Source organism: Coptis chinensis, chromosome 8 (genome assembly GCF_015680905.1).
Source record: "Coptis chinensis isolate HL-2020 chromosome 8, ASM1568090v1, whole genome shotgun sequence".
Classification (NCBI taxonomy): domain Eukaryota; kingdom Viridiplantae; phylum Streptophyta; class Magnoliopsida; order Ranunculales; family Ranunculaceae; genus Coptis; species Coptis chinensis.
Genome location: NC_141463.1, coordinates 82,632,371 through 82,650,140, shown reverse-complemented (window position 1 = coordinate 82,650,140; position 17,770 = coordinate 82,632,371).

The window sequence follows — 17,770 nt, the reverse complement described above, 5'->3', positions numbered from 1 at the left end:
TAGCATTACAAATCAAAGTACATCTAATCCGAAAATAGCATTACAAATCCAAAAGTACACCAGACCAATAGCTTAAGTACCAAAATGTAACTAAAACTAAAAACTGAAATGATAAAGAGTTTGTTTTCACAACAACATTCAGTCTTGGATTTGCTTTCACTGTGTCTGACTAAGTGACTCTATATCTCTCTGACTTAAATTCATTGAAGGTGTTGGTACATTGTCATCTCTAAACATCATCCTATATAAACCCCTTGTCCTCACTCCTATGCCTGGTGTTGGTCCTTTTAGCCTTCTACTTCCTCCTCTGGATTCTTCATCTTGTGGTGGTGGTGCTGTTGTTGTTGCTTCCTGTTGAACTTTTGCTGCTGGTGCTCTTCCTCCTTTTGGCCTTGTGCTCCTTATTCTAACTCCTCCTTCTGGTACTGCTGCTGCTGCTTCAGGTTCAACTTCTGCTGCTGGTGCTCTTCCTCCTCTTGGCCTTGTGCTCATTACTCTAACTCCTCCTTCAACTACTTGTGGTGCTTCATGTTCCACTTGTTGTTCTTGTTGCAGTGGACCACTCTTTCTTTTCCTCCCTCTCCTATTGGCTTCTTCAGGTGGAACATGTTGCTCTGGTGGTTGTTGTTCAAATGGTTGTTGTTCAGATACTGCTTCAGTATGGTCTTGTCCACCTTCAACTAAATCATTACTCATTAGTTAACTACCATTACTAACTTTAAATACTCATTTGTTAACAATGAAAAGTTACCTTGGCCTTTACCCTTCCCTCTCTTGCCATGAACTCCTTTCTTTCTTGCGTCACAAGTCAAGGTATTATGACCAGGTGTTCCACACTTTGCGCATTTTCTATGAGTCTTAAGTGGTTTATCTTCACTCCTAATTCTCTGTTTTTTTTGGTCTTCCTGCCCTTCTAGTGTGTTCAAGAGGCAAAACCAACTCTGATGGGCTTTCCTGTATAGAGTAAGCAATAAATTATCAAGTGGACTTACTATATAAGTAAGCAAGTGGGCTTTCCTGTATAAGTAACCAATAAGTTATAGGGAGTTATGAAAGTTCCCTACTATTATGGACTTACTATTTCTGGCCAGTCCTCAATATTATCAAGTGGATAAAGATAATTTGCATAAGTTGCTCTGAATGCTTCCACACTAAAATATGGACTGCAATACCTGTAAAAAAAATGGACTTAATTAATAACAAAAACAAAACAAATTAAAACAATATGCAATGAAGTAAATTACTTAAGGGAACCCATTACTTAATTACCTTGCCCACTGGGGCCTCCTTGGTCTAAGGACTGCAACAGCATGTACACAAGGCATTCCTGACATTTGCCACTTAATGCAAGAGCATTGAAGTTTGCCAATATCAACATTGTACTTAGTCCCAGTCTTGGTGTTGATTGCTAAGTATTCAACATCTGATACACCCTTTATCTCATACCAATTGTATCTCAACTCCCTCTTTTTTTTATCATGAACAACACATTTGGTACAACTTCACCAGGCATCAATGACAATGACAATTCCCTTGTATCATAAACCATTTGCAGCAAATTTAGGTTGTACTTATCCATAAAATGAACCAATGGTTTATCTCTGATGCGTAATATCCAGGAATTGAAGCTTTCACTGAAATTATTGGTTAACTCATCACACTTTGATGTCCAGTCAAAGTGTGCCCTAGCCCAACAACTCCTTGGCTGAGGGTCTAACCAATCCAAAGCTTTACTGTCTGTTTTGTTGATAACACCCAATATCTTTATCAGTTCTTGTTGCTTATATGCCTTAGCTGCACCCCAAGCTAGATTCTCCCATAATTCACCACCAAAATTATTTTTGAAGTTCTTATACATATGTCTAAAGCAATACCTGGAAGAAAACCAACATATACAAAAAAAAAAATGGCTTATTAGGCATATACAACATATACATATACAAAAAACAACATCACTTATTAGGCATTACCTGTGATTTGAATCTGGAAAGTACTCATCAACAACACTTATTAGTCCTTTTTGTCTGTCATTGATTAAGGTAAGCCTGTCTTTATGCATGTCAAGAAATGACTTCATCTCACCTAAGAATTGCCTCCATGTATCCCCATTCTCCCCTTTGCATATGTAAAACCCAAGAGGGACTATCCCATTCATGGCATCCAGTCCAATAGCAGTTAAACAACACCCACCATACTTGCCTTTGAGAAAACAACCATCCAGACCAACAATTGGTCTACACCCATTCAACCATCCATCAAGTGATGACTTGAATGCAACAACAACATCAATGAAACTATGATTCTTTTCATTCACAAAATGCTTGGCAAGGCTACCAGGGTTTGACTTTATAATATACCTACACATCTCTGGGACTAGTCTATAACCCTCCTCATAATTGCCATTGATCACTTCAAGCATCAATGTCCTAGCATTCCAACCAATCCAATAGGATATGTTAACTCCATACTGAAAAAACATCTCTGCTTGTATATTCTTAGGTCTATAATCTGGATGCTCTCTCATCTTATTTTCAAGTGCTTGAGCCACCCATGGTGCTCTAGCTTGTGTAAACTTGTTCTTCACACTAGCTTCACATGTATGTTCATCATTATAGTTTCTAAGAACAAAAGTGTGCATGTTTTTTCTGGTAAGAGTAGCAGTTATAGTCCACTCACAACTAGGATATTTACATGCCAAAATGTATCTCTCTCTGTCATTTCTCACTTGTTGTGTACTAAACTTGTGCTTAATTGCCATTGTATGGAAGAACTCTCTACAATCCTCTACAGTTGCCCATGTCATTTTAGGTTTCAACTGACATGAGCCAAACCTTTTAGAAGCTTCAACAGGGTCAGAAACCTTAGCCATGTCCTCAATCTCGAAAACATTTGTTGTTCCCATGGACCAATTTCCTAAAACAGTGCCTTGTAATTCTTCTTCTAAATTGTGGACTTCTTCATCAACCATCATTGGATCAATATCATTATCTAACTCATTCTCAGAGTTATCACTACCTGTAGGACAATACACTTCATCACTATCTTCTTCAGTGCTATTATACCCTACATCCAGCCAAGTACCAAAAACTGGCCCAAAAGATTGACCATACTGATACAAAGGCTCTTCAATATCCTTTTTATCATGATTCAAATCCTCTAACACATCAACACTTTCAGCATGAGTACCATTATGATTCAAATCCTCTAACATATCAACAACTTCACCATGACTACCATTATGATTCAATTGCTCTAACACATCAATAACTTCAACATGAGTACCATCAGGTTCTTTCAATTCTTCCAGAAACTCATTAATATTCTGAGTACAGAAACCATCATCAACAGGATCTAATTTAGACAAGTGCACATCATTCCCAGATGGATGAACACCATTGTGCCCCTCAACCACATTCTCAGTCACCTCCTCTCTTGTTTGTGGCTCACCAGTTTCTTCATCATCAGAAATGTCAAAGACCAATGGCTCTCCATTGGGACCTACAAGTGGTTTAGTTTTCAGTATGTTAAACCTGTTGGACTTTCTTATAGGTGTCGTTGGTTTTTGTTTATGAGTGGGAACTGGATTAGGTTTTTGAGTGGGAACTGGTTTAGGTTTTTGAGTGGGAACTTCAATGGGAACTGGACTGAATCTAGGTGATCTTCTAACACTTTCAGTGACTTGTGAAGGTTTCTTGGGTGTTGTGGGCAGTTATGTTGGGGTGGAGTCAAGAGGTGAGGGAGAGGAATGAGCAGTGATGCTGGAGTTAAGTGGTGGGGGAGAGTTATAAGTAGTGATGCTGGAGTCAGGTGGTGGGGGAGAGTTATGAGCAGTTAGTGGAGGTGGGAGGACAAATAGGTGGTATTGTTTAAGTGTAAGCTTACCCCACATATCCATCAGATGTTTGTCTTCTGTTATGCTACATAACTTCCCTTCAATCAAACTTGCAATCTCAAACTTAACTCCTTCACCAACCAGTTTCTGCAAATCCTTTTGCAAATCTAGCAGAAATATCTCATCCCCATCATATTTCACACACTCTCTATTACCACCCTTGTATTGACTAGCTTTTATCTTCCCAGGAATAGTTCTCCCCCACTTACCACCATAATGTATCACAAATTCCTTTACACCTAGCAAAGGATTGGCCATTCTTCCTCTGTCCACAAACATACAAACAAACAACATATAATCAGTTAATAAGAAACAATTCAAACAAGGGGACCCTTCTCACAATTACATTCAATCAATTTCAATTTAATGCAAGACAAATATAAACTTGCAAATATAGATCATTCAAATGCATATAATTTCAAACATTTACAATATATCCATCCTAAATGTTATTACTTCCTAATTTCAAATATTTACAACATATCCCAAATGTTATTACTTCCTAGCAAAGGATCAGACTCTCAGACAACAGAATAAAAGACCCCAAATTGCGCATGTCCACATATAGAGTTAAGTGCTTGTAATTACTTCCTAATATAATCATAGTCCAACTGAATAGTTAAAAATTAGGTTTTAGTCCATGTTTTCTAAAGTGTACGGCAACAGACTAAGCCATGCACCATGCAATACAACAAACCACCATTTTAATTCACGCTTTACTGAAAATTAACAATAACAGTATAGGAAGCATACGAGAAAGCCACCATTTTTCCAACAGATCAAGCTAACACTTTCATGTTTATCATACAACTTTATATAAAAATTATATTTTTACTAAGATTAACATAAAAAACTAACCTTTAAGCAACAACCTTCAATTTTATGGCGACAAATGGATGATGATGACCTCAAATCAACGATTATGACCTCACAACAGCTTCAAAACCGGAAAACAACGACGATCAACAGGTACACTAGATGAAAATCATTAAAAAAACACGATCAATAACTCCAATGGAAGTTCTTCATATTTCGTGGTTAGAGAAGAAGAGGGGCTGGTTTGGCTGTTTGGGTTTGCATGTCAGTGTTAAACTTGGTGTTTTCACAAATGAGAGATAGGGTTTCTGTGAGAGAAGTCGAGAGAGAGAGTGAGAGAGTGAGTGATCATTTCCCTCCTTATTTCACCACCTGTCTGTATTCTCGAGCTCCTTATTTCACAAAAAAAAAAAAATCTCATTTGTATTCTCGAGATGCGCAAATTTCAGATCTGACGACCATATTGAAAGTCAAAGTCAGATGTCGACACGTGTCTAATTAATTTGATTAAATAGAAGAAAACGTGATATTACACGTGAGGGTATTATTGCCATTTTGAAAATGCAAGATGATTGACCACAGTCAACTCAGTTGACTGGCGGTCAAAAACCAAAACTAGGACTAAACCCTAATATTCAACCTTTTCTAGACCAAACCTTAATAAACCAAGTATTGTTAGGACCAAAGTCTAAAAAACCCTATATTTAATTTTAGCACATTGTACGTTAACGTATTAAAATTGCATGTATAAATATCGAAATGTAGAATCCATAGGCCTTGTTGATTTTATTGGGATGTATAATGTAATTAGGTACCTTAATTTTGTGAAATTTCACTATTTCACGGAATTTCGGAAGCTAATCCTATAGGAGTAATCATATGCGCATGCTTGCTTTGTGAACGTATATTATTATTTTATTTCTGTTAGAGTCCGCTTATGTCCCAAGCGCTATTTATTTCATGATATCCCTATAATGGGAGGAACTCATATAGGAGTTGTGTATGTTTTTATTTCTTTATATTAGTATAGATTAACCTTCTTTTTCAGGTGCTCCCATTTACAAGCACGTTTCTATGATATTCTTACTATTCTCTATCCTTTATTTTCATTCCATACTTTGGGGACAAAGCATGATTTTGTTTGGGGGTGGGATAGAAGCATGTTGTAAATATTTAAGCACATATTAGGTTGTATATTTTGCACTTTTCTTTATAAAAATTATAAAAATAGTTAATATTATGCACTTAGTGATAATGGTATTGTTCTCTTCTCCATGATGATATTAGTCTAGAAATCTCACATAGTAGTTGAATTAGGATTTAATTTTTGAAACTTAGATTAATATGTAGGTAATAGTCATTACATCTTTTCATGAACATCTTGCATGAGCATCTATGATTGTACTTGACAGTATTTTTCTGAGACCTAGGTTAGAGTACTTAATACATATCCTATGAGCATCTAGCCAAAAAGCCCATATGAATTAATATCTGAGGAATGACACAAAGGAGAAGTCAATTCCGAGTAGAGAAATCACACATCCACTTGCTTGATTACCATAGCATATCCTAAGCGAGAATTTAAGCTCTCTTTGGATTGATATAGCTAGAAATTCACACCTATATGAAACACAATATAATACTAGATTTCTCTAACCTATTCTTACGATATCAATTATTTATTTCCTACTCTCAAATATATATTCATGCAATATATAGAGCACGGAATCGTTCCACTTTTAACTCTCTAGACTTAAACGAACTCAACTAATCAAACACAAGGAAACAGTGGTGAGAGCAATATTTATGGATGTGAATTTATACTATGAAACTAAATATATTAATTTAACTTATACTAATTTAATTAAAGCAATTGAATATGACTTGAATAAAATATGGAGAAGAATAGAGAGATGTTGAAATCCACTTTTTAATTTCTTAACATGTTAGCATAGATTTGTATAGAAAACTCTAGTCTAGATATTCTCACACAAGGTTAAAATATAAAAACTAGACTTTTAATGATCCCTAATTACTTTATACTATCTTTAGTCATAAACTAATTAGCATGAGAGAAAGCTTGTTCCCATTCTCATGACAAACTCACTATTATCTAGTTTAGGTTAAACTCTTCTTATCTCTAAGTCAAGAAAAGCCTAAACTTGAAATTCTAACTAACAATTCTATACTAACAAATCAAGTCCTCATCAAAGCTTCATTGAAACCATCTCTAATGGAGGTTTAGCTTTGATTCATGGGACTATCATGAATAAAAGAATGAGAAGAAGATATAATAGAAAGAGAAGCAATTAAATTGAATAATAATAATAACTTGAAGGTATTTTAATGGAGGTTTTATGAAGGCTACAATTATAAACCCTAATTACTTAATTAAACTAAACTAAAGAAAAAGGATAGAATGATAGCTAAATTATTCTAACTAATGGGAGGGAGAGAGAGGGAGAGAATCCTAATTTACAACTAAACTAAAGAGGGGAGTAGCCAAGTTTTGTTTAACCTTAACCCTCTTTATATAGGAGAGGGTTAGGTTTACAATTTCGTACATGGGCTTTGGAGCTATGTTTTGGGCCACTAAATCAAGCCCAAAACCTAATTACTTAAGTCCAAAAATGGTTTCTCTGTGGAAATTTACTGCCATAACATTTTCGTCTACATTTACTGCTCAGATTGGGTTAAAACTTAGACCATTAGAAAGCTCTTTTGAGCCGGTCATTTTGACATATAATACTCCCAATTCCGAGGTCTGAGTCCAAAGATACGGCTTACGGAAGTTTTGTTGACTTTTATGCTCTTTTTCTACCCGCGTTGACTTTGACTTTTCAGCTTTGACTAGGCTTTAAAAATGTTTTTTCTCCTTGAAACTTGGGCTTTAATCATATAATTTCTCTAGCAAACAATTTGACTCCTTTCTCTTGCAAAAGTGACATATTTTTTCACATAATTGATTCCAAGACCTGAAATACACAAAAACACGTAAACATTACTAACTCTTATTTATTATAAACATAATTAGCCTAAATATAATACTATTAAGGGGTTGAAACTACAGTTTTAGGCTCTTATCAAACCACCCCCAAACAGCATTTTGCTTGTCCTCAAGCAAATATGTAAAATTAAAATAAGTGGCCAAAAATGTATTCCTAACTACTCTTGTTTTGTTGAGTGCGATTGCATTGACCATATGCAATAAGACCTTAAACCACTAAGAATTCTCTAGTGAATGAGTTATAGCCTCGTGAGAGTTTTCCAGAAAAGATACTCACAAACTTCATTTATACTATAACGACTAAGAAATAAAAGTAATTGTCCCCTAATTTATCTCAGATATCTATACATCTAACTAGCATTTAGACAAGGATCATCAATCTAACTCCTAAATTAATACATACATAATAATCAAATCATCTTAAGATAAACAACTATACAATAAACTATGCTATAAAATGCAATGGCAGGACTTTTTTTCTGAAACTTTTGGGTAGCGTGCCTAAGTAGGTTATCACAAAGAATGTGTCAAAACATATAACACTCTGATTTTTCCACTCAAGTGTGCAGTGGGCACACGTTTTCTCACAATCTCAATGACAATCCAAGGAAGCCAAGGTCAATCAAACACATCTACCACTTACTATCACACCAACCTATTCCTAATTGAGCTAGATGTCTTTATTAGGTGATATGGGCGTAGGTATTGGTTAAAGAAGGAAAGAAATGAATATTCAAAAAGACAAATCTGAGAAAATAAGGTCTTCATATTATGTAACTAGAGAAAACCGCGTTCTTATTTTGCTTTTACACTTTGTTTCCATCATTAGCCATTTTGTTTTGTTTTTTGACTCATTTTGATTCTATTTTTGGAGTTCTAACTTTTATTTTTCTTTCCTTTTGGAAGCTTTATTTTATTTTATTTTCATTTTCTTTTTGTTTCAAAGCAACAAACTAATTTTTGTTTACACAGGTTTTTCTCTTATCTCTCCTTCACTTATCTTATTTCTCAGACTTATCCAGATAGGTAGGTTGATTTTATTTTTTATTTTGTTTTATTGGGTAAATGATTTGTGGTTTGTGAAAAGGCTAATGAAAGGTTCAGTGGGGCGACTAGCGGATAATAAATTTGATAATCAAACATAATACTAGATTAATCTAACCTATTTTTACGTTATTCTTACGTTGAAATATTGTTTTCAGTACTGTTCGTTTTTCATTCAGAGAAGAGGGTGGTGCGCACGCGCTCAACTATAGGCAAGCCCAAGCACGCGCCCATGCCGTGAAAAAGAATTAGTTTTTTTTTCAACTTTCGCGAAATAACAGTACTAGAAGTTGAAAAAGTAGAGGGCTTGCGTGCGCTCCAATATGCCTTGCCCAAGGCGCACACGCGCTCCACCGCATTCACAGAGGCTTCGATCTTTTTCGGTCTAGTATAAAAACATAAGTTTTTTTTTTCTAAATAACTTAACCTAACCAATACTAGAACAGAGACAGAGATTGTGAGAGTGAATTCTGAGTGTTTGAGTGTTCATTCTTTGTGAGTGAATTGAGATCGAGCTCTTGTAATCTGTTACTTTGTGCATCTAGTAAAGTTTGGAACTCGCCGGTGGACGTAGGCACATTGTCTAACTACGTTATATCCGTGTCTTGTGATTTGTTCTCTTTTACATTAGTCTCTTTACTTTATATGTTTATTAGTTGATATTGAGAAGTGTTAGGATAGTATTTGGAGGGTGTTGAAGTCTTGTCTAGAAAAAATGATTAATTTTTGTGTAGAATTGATTTATTTGTAGTTGATAGCATTGGTTCCGTTTTAGTTATTCACATCATTAACCATATATTATTGTTGATGATTATTTGAGGCTAAGACCTATTGTTTATTGTGAAGAAATTTTGTTTCAGGGACGTGGATTATGCTAACTTCAATGTAATAATATTGCTCCACTTTGAACATGTGAAATTTTAGTGTTTTATTTGGAATTAAATCTCTGTTTTGTTACTCTTTATTACTGTAAAGGCGCTGTTTGATTTAAGTTCACGATGTTGGTCGAGTAATTTTTTATTTCTGTAGGTAAAATCCACCAATAGTAAATTATTTGTTAAGTTTCTCTCGATCCTCCACTCTCTTAAGTAGTTCTTTATTTATTTTTAATATTCAGTAAATCGATCATCTTATCTCTGCCCTTAGATTTGAGATCCCTTATTAGCATTAATTAGAAAATATCACACAGTTCATTACTGGATGGACAACCGTAGTCTGGGGAGTCCATGGTAGGGCTGGGAATGGTACGGGATCAACCCGAATCCGACCCATATCCGAATTCATTTTTATCCGAATAGACCATATCCGAATCTAAATTATCCGACCCGAATATCCAAAAACCCAAACTATTTTAACAAGATTCATATCTTGATGCCTAAAAATAATTTATATCTTACATTTATATATGAAAATCATTAAAATAGTGTATTTTTTTGTGTGTTTTTAGTGGATATGGATATCTAAAATCCGACCCGAATCCGGATGGATCCGGATATGATAAAGAGTTTTAAGTGAGAATCCGACCCAAACCCGCTCCATTTCTTGCCCTAGTCCATGGTAGGAAATTAACCACTTACTGGCCACTAGGACCTCGGAGTTTTGTCTGTCTCGTCGTCTTGTGGCTGGCTGTATAGGACTTCCAATGTGTTAATTGTTAATATGTAATACCAATTTCATCAATAGTATAATATTTGCTAAGGAAAAAAAAAAAAAAATCTTGGTTTGGATTTGTATTTGCATTTGAAGAAATGAAGAGTGTGTAATAAACGCATAGTTCAAGATTTCGGAATCTCCAGAATTCCGAAAAAATCCAAAAACCGAAATTCGGACTTTATTTCACTATATTCCGAATACATCCCGAAATTCATGTTTTTCTATCCTTAATCTGGAATTTTGAATTTCTCAAAAGCTGAAATATTCGGCAGAATTCCAAACATTCCGTTAAAATAACGAACTATGAATAAACGCTAGTCTCATCTAAATCTAAATCTAAATCTACGTCCTCATTTACAATAGGAGCCCTTATTTCTTTTCCCCTTCTTCTTTTTTTTTTTTTTTCTACTTCCTCTAAATCACCTACACCTACTACATTACTCGGATCGGTGGCTTATCGATCCCCTCTACGGGCGGATGCCAACGTTCCCCTTCATCTTTTTTTTCTCAGGCGGGTCACCACAACCCAAACTACTACTGCTGCCACTAAGCAATTTCTTAGCACCTGTGTAGATGGTTTTCGCTACACTTTTCACATTCTTTGATCGAGGACCCATTATTGCTACAAAAAATAGTAATAAACAAGTATTAGTAACTAAAAACTTCAATCTAATAATATGAAAAACAAGCTTCATCGACAAAATGAAAACGAAACATAACCAATTAGAGAGAGTCGTACAATCTCATTTCGCCAAAAAATTGTTACAATTAATACAATGATACAGTGAATATGATCCAATACAATCAATTTGCGACAACAATAAATCTAGCAACTACTAATTTACTGAATGGATAAAAAACATGCATAGATAACAATGGTTAAGTGATGTAGTTGAAATAACTGAATTTTGGATATACTGTTTCAAGTAATGGAAACTCAATGGAATTCACAATTCTCTCAGGCAATAATGGTCAGCAAGTATCTTTTATTTTTTCTATTTTTACTACTTTTCCATATTATTGGTAATTGGTATTGAGCTATGGAGAGAGAGAGTCTGCAATCTTATGAGACATGATGATGTCTCTGGCTATATGCTCGTCCACTAAAATCCAAAGATTTTGAATAACCTTTTTAGGGTCTCAATATCTATCGAGTCTTCGTGACTATGATTATAAAACCTGTTATTATTTATGGCTGTGCTACCTGTGCATGTTACTACTATTTACTTGCAGAACCCTCGAAACCTGTCACTAGAACTAATTAATAACAAAAGTGGTACGGTAGAACTGCAAAACATCTTAAATGATATACTATTCTTTATGCACAGACATGTTATGACTCTTCAAAACTACTTCAACTTCTTTTTCTTATTAAACCTTCTAACCACTTCTACTTCTTTTTCTTTTTATTCAAAACAACCTTCAATTCTAACCACTTCTACTTATTTTTCTTATTAAACCAGTGAGATATGGATTCTTCAAAACTAGATGGGCTAACAATCCTCACATTGCAGGTTCCAGACATAGTCTCCTCACATTGATGTACTTGAAATAACTGATTTTTTTTATTTTTTTTTTATTTTTATAACAATTGGGATAAGCGCACACAAAAAAAAAAAAAAAAAAAAAAAAAAACCTACAGCAATGCAAAAAAAACAACAAAAACTAGAACAATGCAGGCAATGCAGAAAAACCCGATTTTTTTTTTCTTGCTTGAGGCAGCTTGAACTCTATTTGAGCAATGCATAAGATATCTTACGCAGGTCACATAAAAATATATATATGGAAAGAGAATTTGGAGAGAGAATTTGGTTTATGAATTTCAATTTGGAGTGGGTATAGTGGGACCGAAGGTTTTCATTTGTTTTTTCTTTGTTTTGTTTTGTTTTATTTCGGACCATTAGATCTTGAGATGATCTCGGTGAGTTGAGTGGCTACAAAATGGGGTGGGTTGGGAGTGGGCGAAACTGGAGTGGGTGTATCCCTTCCCATATATATATATATATAAGCTCAAAAAATTAAATTTTCAAAATTTATTCGAAATATGCCTTAATCCCAGTTTTAAAAAATTTTGAAATTCCAAAATAAAAAACTATTGAAGCGCCGTACCCAAATCATGGCCTCACACTAGGGAGCATAGTACAAAATATCCGATATATCGCGAAATATCACATTATCTATCGATATTTCAACAATTGATACAAAAATATCACGATATGTGTAGAGATATATAAGACTACAAATATCGGCGATATTTCAATGATTTCAACTATATTTACAATATTTGTAGGTATATTGTAATATTTGGGGATATTTGGCGATATTTTGTGTAGATAACAAATTTATTTAATATTTACTATTATATTTTAAATAAATACAAAAAATATCCATAATATCCACAATATTTGTTGATATTTTAGATATATCAACGATATTTGCATATGAAACAATGTAAAATATCTCCGAAGAGAAGGATATATCCACGATACGTATCAAGAAATTAAGTATCGATTAATATCTATATTCCGATATTTTGTACTATGCTAGGGAGTATCTAAGTCAAATCATGAAGCCATTGATTGAGGACAGAGTTGGGCCGATCCTTATATGTGGTGATTGGTGAGGGTTGGGCAGTTTAGGTCACCACTAAAACTTTTAAGGGCTTACGCCCCATAGGCCATTTTTTTTTTCTAAGTTAGAAAATTATATTACCATGAAATAAAATTACAAAAGGTTGGCTTAATTAGGAAATGGTTCCTAATTAATCTTAATCAAATCTAAAGTACACAAAATCTGGCGTTTCCCACTTGGAAATCCATGTTGGTTTATCTGGATAAAGAACTTGTTCTTGTAGGTTGAGGGTCAGACTATGTGTTGCAACTTGATCAGCTGAGAAGTTAACTTCGCGCCACGTATGTGAGATCAACACATAACTCAACTTCTGTTTACAAGTCTCCCAACGAGGTCTCACTTCCCACAAAAGCTCTGAAGTACCAAAAGCGACGACTGCCGCCTTTGAGTTGGACTCTATCCATATCTTGTGCCAACCCTTGTTAATAGCCACTTCTATACTTTCTATAATTCCTATAACCTCTGCCACATAACTCATCGCCGTCCCTATGTTCTTGCAAACCACCACCAACACTTCACTATTATTATTTCAATAAATTGATCCGTATCCAGCTGGACCTGGGTTGCCATGTGAGGCCCCATCGGTGTTTACCTTTATTATGTCGTTATCTGGGGGATTCCATTTACAGTCTTTGATTCTCGGTACTTTTGGAAACTTTGGCGCCAACTTCCATCTTTGAAGCACTTCCATATCTGAGTGCCAATTGTGTCCCTTGATAAAGCATAAGAGTAATGAATTTGCTTCCTAATATCTGCTTTGCATTCGGACATATTTTTTTCCTTTTCCTCGAAAACAATTCCATTTATGTGCACCCACATTGTAACCATGGCAGCCACCATTGCCGCATTCCATAAGTGCTTGATGATCGGACTTTGATTCTTGCTCATCAGCAGAGTCTCTTTAAAGTTAGAGAACACCTTACTGAAGTTAAACATCTGAGCTAACCAATCCCAAAGTTTCCTTGAAAAACTGCATTCCCAAATAACATGTTGCAAGTCTTCTTCTCTATCACATCCCAAGTAGCATTTAGAGACACCTTTTATCCCTTTGCCTTTTAAGTATGTGTCTGTTGTAGCACATTTATGTAGAAGCTTCCAAGCAATGCCTGAAAGTTTTGGGTTAACATAAGAATTCCAGAGAAATTTATCCGGCCAACCATACCTTTTGATTTTTAAATCTAATTTCTTCATATGCTGACCTCACCGAGAACATTCCCTTCTGATATGGCTTCCAAATTCTATAGTCCTTCGATGACGGATTGTTTCTAGGTAGGTGAGACATACTTGCTACTACCATTAAATCTTTCAGCTGGGTTGGTATCACCCACCTTCCATCTGAAATAATGTGACTCACAGTAGCCATGCATCGTTTCAGCTGCTTTGGACTTAACTGAAGATTTGTTTGAATAGATTGTTTCCCGCACCAGTTATCTCTCCATAAATCTATCTTTGTTCCATCTCCAATGACCCATTGATTCCTAGATTTTATTTCTTTCCAAGCCCATTTCAAACCTGGCCACACAGTGGATTGAGTGTAATATTCAATAGGTTCATCATCCCTTGTCATATATTTGCTTCTCATAAAAATAGAAAACTCATCCTCTTTAGTGAGCATATGCCAGCACAGTTTCATAATCAATGCCAAGTTCATCTCCTTTAATTTCCTAATACCCAAGCCTCCTTCTGAGATAGGTTTGCACACCTTGTTCCAAACTACAGTCACTAATTTCTTTGTGGTGGGATTACCAGTCCACAAAAAAATTCCTTAGAATTTTTTCAGCCTCCATAATGATACTTGCCAGCCATTTATAGACACCCATGTTGTATACTGGTATACTAGTGAGCACCGATTTCACTAGAATACTCCTTCCCTGAAAAGAGAGAAGCTTCCCTTTCCACCCAGTCACTCTCTTCTTGATCTTGTCTAAAAGAGGACTCACTGCTGCTTTATGTACCCTTCCCTGAAACAACGGTACCCCTAGGTAGTCCTCTGGAAGAGTTCCACCTTCGACACCCAGTATCACTTGGATTTCTCTTTGTCTAGTCCAGTGCATACCACCTGCCAATAGTCTGCTCTTCTCTTTATTCATAATTTGCCCTGAAGCCATTTGATAAGTCTCTAGAAGTTGTGCAATATTTTCAATACTTTCTCCATCCCCTTTTGAGAAAATAATAATGTCATCCGCATGCAAGAGATGTGAGGGGGCTGGAATACCTTTAGCTTTAGTTAGAGGTCGAGTAAGTTTTAACTCCCTAAGCTTGTTTAGACCTCTACTCAAAGAGTTTTCGGCTAGAGCAAAAAGGAGGGGAGATAAGGGATCTCCTTGTCTCAAACCCCTCTCTACTGGAATATAACCCACCGGGTCCACCATTAATCAAAACAGATAGCCTTGCCAATTTGAGGATAGCTTGAGACATGCTAATCCACTTCTTACAAAAACCAAAATTTTCCATGACTATATTGAGGAACTCCCAACTCATGGTGTCGTACGCTTGGGAAATATCCACTTTGATGGCTATACTCCCCCTTATGTCTTACTGTCGAGGGCATTTATCATTTCAGATGCTAAGCATATACTTGCTTGTGAAGATCATATCTATCTTGTATAAAACCACTTTGTTCACCAGAAACCATTCCAGAGATATGAACATTAAGTCGGAGCTGCATGATCTTAGAAAACAACTTGATGATAAAGTTACTTATACAAATTGGTCTAAACTGTGATAGCTTTAAAGAGCTTTTATCTTTTGGAATCAAAGATATAAAACATGCATTAGCTCCAATAGTAATAATATTTTCCTTGAAAAATGACACCACCGCCTCAATGACATCCTTCTTTATTATCTCCCAACAGCTGACATAGAAATGCCTTTGATAGCCATCTGGACCGGGGCAGCTATCAGAGTTCATGACTTTTACCGCTTCTAATATTTCCAGAGGAGTGGGGACCAATTAATTATTTCCATTGGCCATAACAACCTTTTCACTTAGGTTATTGTTATAATTTTTCTCGTATAACCAATTAATTATTTTAGTACAATTGGCTACACCAAAGGAATATATCCCAGCGAACCTACTTTTCCAATAAAATTTTATAAAACGAAGCATAGAAGGAGCTTCCCGCGATGAAAAGAGCTTATGTGAAGATTTCCTCGTAAAAATCTTTCATTAATTTACCATCACAATTGTTCTAGGGGGGGTCCTTGAAATATAGTCTCATGAAATTTCATACTAAAATTAAATAATTTGAAAAAAAAAGTTTTCACGTGCAATCAAAATACATATTTTGAAAAAGCAATATCATTATTTTCATTTAAGATAATTATGCACTTAATCGCCTACAATCTTTGCCACTGCACTATGACATTACATATAATTTTAAAAGAATAGATGAATAATTTTTTTGCTAAAAGATCTACTATTTTTCTAAAATAAGAGTTATCTATAGATCGAACATGTTTCTAGTAATCGATCAATTAAAACAACTGAAATCTACGATATGAACATGACAAAATGATTTGTTTCCCCCCTCCCCCTAAATGATCTACTTTTATTTTGAAAAATTTATTGTTTTGCTCTAAATTGGGAGTTATCTAGAACACATTCTCTAATAATCAATCCAAACAACTGATAGCTAGAAAAATATGTTGAAACCAAGGACCAAAATATCGATATCGGTTAATATATCGGTGTACCCAAAAACCGATATATATATTGGATATATCCATTTTTTTTGTGACCAGTCCAAACTATTTAAAATATAAGAAATATCGGATATCGGAAATATCGAAAATATATTAGAAATATCGGATTTATATTAAAAAATGGTCAAAAAGTCAAATGATATATATCGGAAATATCGATTATCTCGGCGATATAAAGTTTTATATCGGAAATTCCGATATATATCGGGAAAAAAAAGAATTCTATATTCGGTGGATATATATCGGAAAAATCGATGTCGGTGTACCAAAATACCGATATATATCGGATATATTGGCGATATTTTGGTCCATGGTTGAAACAATCTAACCACTTAGATCATGTATCACGTTGACACCCAGTACGTGTGTGAACAACAGAACGGGTGCATACAAAAAATAAAGAGGACACCAAATGAGGAGTTCAACCCAACTAGGGCAGGGAATCGGGTTGGGTAGATCCGAATCCGACCCGACCCGATTACCGAATACATTGGATTTGGGTGTATTTTCATATATGTTTATTTATTCGGGTTCGAATATAATTATTTTTTTTTTTTTTTTTTGAATTTTTAGTGTTATCCGATCGGGTCGGTCGGGTTCGGATATTAAATTTTGGTTTTATTCGGGTTTGGGTTCGAGTTCAGATATTGTAAAACTATTTGGATTCGGATTCGGATATAGCCATATCCGACCCAAACCTAGAGATGTCCAAACGGGTACCCAACCTGGCCCGAACCCGACTTTTCGGGTTTTGAAAGGTATCGAGTTACCCGAACCCAGAACGGTTTTCAGGGGGCGGGTTCGAAGTCGGATATTTTGTTAAGAAGTATGACCAAACCCTATCCTAACCCTATATTTTGGGTACCCATTGAGCTCGGGTTCGGATTTTGGGTAGGATAAAGCCCGGTATAAATGAAGAAAGAAGACAATAAGAAACTTTATTTGAAATATATATCTACATTTTATTCTTTTTTCGGCTATCCACTAATCCTTCAAACAAAATAAAAATTTCTAATGAACTT